General features: G+C 45.6%; 1 pseudogene; it reads right to left on the bottom strand.

Moving 5' to 3' along the window:
• Nucleotides 1-2,957: 2,957 nt before the first annotated feature.
• Nucleotides 2,958-3,075, bottom strand: LOC124554091 (annotated as a pseudogene).
• Nucleotides 3,076-3,512: the final 437 nt, after the last annotated feature.

Below are 3,512 nucleotides of genomic sequence, written 5' to 3'. Positions count from 1 at the left end.
CTTAGACAGACCTTAAACTGCAGTTAACAAACAACTTGACAGTCGTTAAATTTACGAAGGAACTGTTTTAGACCCGTTTGCAATTCTCCTAAGTAACTTAACGAGCCGAAGAGTTTTTTTCTGATCCGATTGTGAGCTCGAGCTCCGCATCTAAGGTATGAAAAGGTTCAGTAACTTATTTGTTGAACAGAGAGTTTAATAAACGTCGCACAGCCATACACAACGTTCGTATCGGCCACTCGTAACTGACAAACCTATGCAGAATGCTGTGTATCAGAACATAATACAAACGCTACCGGAAAAACAAATTACAGACGGTATCGAGAATTACTGAATAAAGCTCGAAGGGGAAAGTGAAGTGGGGAATAGTGTTGTCGAAAACAACCTACTATGACTGAACGTAAAATGTTTGTATCTGTACTAGACGCGCAGCGGAAAATACTGACATTTCCCACAGTTGGGCAGAGGTTTTCAGTACAAAGCAGATACCACGATAAGTGGCAGCAAGAAATCAAACCAGCTTCAATTATTGTGTAACGAGCCACCGGAGACGATGTGCCTCTTGCAGCAAAACACTAAGGAAATGTCCCTCAACTACCACAAAATAAACACTGTATGTGGAGTGCCCTTAATGTATGCCGCTACAATTATTTTTCAACACCAAGTTAAATAGTTTGTTTTTAAACTTTGTGATGGTAAACATCGTAGGCTGTTCTCGTAACCCGACGTGGATTACAGCATACTTTGAATGTCACAATCAGATTAGAGGTGAAGTGACGTTTGTTATCCGTCTCTGGCACTCGAGCGGCAATGTGCGGGGGACAAGACGGCGATACGGTCAAGCCGAGATTTTTTAGTATAAAATGATTTGGATGCCAGGCTAAGGAGGCAGATGCGACGGTAATGAGGAAATGCTATTGGTCCGCTTTTAATTCTTCTTCACGTCTTTTCATGTACACGCCGAAAATCAGACACGCTGTGTTATCACCTAAGACCAACTTAACGGCTGGGTAAAACACAGCCGATGCTTGTAACCTCAGTCTGTTATTAGGCTGATGCATCAGTTCATATCGTATTTGTTTTGCATGTTGGTACTCCAAGTCCTAAGTGTTAATTTGTCGTCTGTTATTTTTTATTTGTAGTTCACTGTTGCTATGTGAGTTTACCTCTTGACATTTTGTCGTCTGGAGATAGTGAGTTGGGCTGTGGACGCCATAAAATGGAATGCCGAGCGGAGAAATCGGAACATTTCTGGCTCATTCTTCTGCCTCAGTTCGATAGAGGGTGACGGCAGCATAGGCAGCCAGAAACATTTGCGACGTGTATGGGGATAATGCCATTGGACAGAGAACGGCAAAAACGTGGTTTTCTCGTACTACGGAGGATCGTTTTGGCATTACTGACTCTCCACGTTCAGGAAGACCTTCGTGGTTGGATGAACATCGTTTAAACGCATTAATCCGTAATGATCCACGTCAGCGTAATCGAGATCTGGCAAATGTGATGAACTGTGATGACGGCAGTATCGTGCCAAATTTACATGCACTGGGGAATGTTCAGATGTCGGGTACACGGGTATCGCAGGCTCTAAGCCAAAACCACAAAAATGAGTGGGTGGTCATACGTGCATCTCTGCTTGGTCACCATCAGTTGGTTCGTCAACAACACCGACCATTCCAGTCCTCTGTCGTTACTTGTGATGAGAAATGGTATCTCAATGGTACCATAAGGGAAACAGAGGAATGGTTGAGCTCAAAAAATGCAGCAACTTTCCGGACAAAGACCTGCCACAAAGGTAATATAATTCATCTGGTGGAACAGCGACCGAGCGGTGCATTACAAAGCTTCAATCCCGCGTCCGGACATCCTGATTTAGGTTTTCCGTGATTTCCCTAGATCACTTCAGGCAAATGCCGGGATGGTTCCTTTGAAAGGGCACGGCCGATTTCCTTCCCCATCCTTCCCTAATCCGAGCTTGTGCTCCGTCTCTAATGACCTCGTTGTCGACGGGACGTTAAACACTAATTTCCTCCTCCTCCTCCTCCTGTATTACAAAGTAGCGAGGTGTAACCACCACTGCTGACATTTATTGTCAACAGCTGAGACATCTTGCAAACACAAGCCAAGAACAAGGACCAGGAAGACTGTGTGAAGTGACGCTACTCCACGATAACGCCGTCCCACAGTCTGCTAGACTGACGGAAGACATTGTACTGATGTTGGGTTGGGAACTCATTCCGCACCCATCTTACTCACCTGATCCTCCGCTCTCGTAGTTTCACCTCTCTGCTCTCTACCGAACTGTCTTCAAGGAACTTCCTTTCCGGATGAAAATGAGCTCCGAACATGGCTTGACGAGTTCTTCGTCTCAAAATCGAGTGGTTTCTACAATCACGGAATCGAAAACTTACCCAGCCTTGCGGGCTGTCGTAAATAGTAAAGGAGAATGTATTATTGGCGACTGAGGTCTCTGTTAAGCGTATCTGTTGTGTTTATTAAACTTATGGAAAAACGTTACGAACTTTTGCACAAGCCCAATATTAAGCAGTTACTGACACTGACCGAATCCTCTATTAGGAATAGAGGCATACAGTAACATTTAAGGAACGTCTCCGAGACCACATGAAAAGCAACCTGTATCTACCGCTCTGATGGAAGCATTAGGCTCAGCTGCAAGTCACAGAAGGAGTGACAAACACATATAGGTACGTTTAGGCAAGTTCTACAAGCCAAGTACTTTTTAGTATATAAGCTTGCACTCCGTCAGCAGGCAACAAGTGGCCCATCGGAACCATCCGGCCGCCGTGTCATCCTGAGTTGAGGATGCGGATAGGAGGGGCGTGTGGCCAGCAGACCGCTCTCCCGGTCGTTACGATAGTTTACTTCGACCGGAGCCGCTACTATTCGGTCGAGTAGCTCCTCAGTTTGCATCACGAGGCTGAGTGCACCCCGAAAAATGGCAACAGCACATGGCGGCCCGGATGGTCACCCAGCCAAGTGCCGGCCACGCTCGACAGCGCTTAACATCGGTGATCTGACGGGAACCGGCGTATCCACTGCGGCAAGGCCGTTGCCATTATATAAGCTTACGTGAGTATAATTCTAACCCAGATAGTTTCTGCTGTCGGCTGTTGAGCATCAAAGATGCTGACAGGGTCGAACTTCGCTGCCGGCTGGAACTCTGACCATCTTGACGTTTAGTGTCCGCTATACACTGCATTTGGGTCTGCTGGTTTGTAGGAGTCGCCTTTTGCTTCCAATTCGCAATCAGCGAGCGTGAAATCAGCTGTTTCTCAATGCTTATGACCGCATACTGAACTGGCTAAAGCGACTGGCTGTGTATGCTACCAGGTTTTACTGTTAATATTCATATCTGGCAACTCTTCATGATTCGGTATTACACTCTCCTGATAACCAGACTAACCAGACTACTGCAATGTAGTTTCATGTTTTAAAATTACTATATTTTAATATATTTTACTTCAGTTGGAGCCTCTGTTACCAATTTACCT

This window comes from Schistocerca americana, chromosome 1, assembly GCF_021461395.2.
Source record: "Schistocerca americana isolate TAMUIC-IGC-003095 chromosome 1, iqSchAmer2.1, whole genome shotgun sequence".
NCBI classification, from domain to species: Eukaryota; Metazoa; Arthropoda; class Insecta; order Orthoptera; family Acrididae; genus Schistocerca; species Schistocerca americana.
The sequence above is the reverse complement of the archived record's forward strand: the minus strand, read 5'-3'. Positions and strand labels throughout refer to the sequence as shown.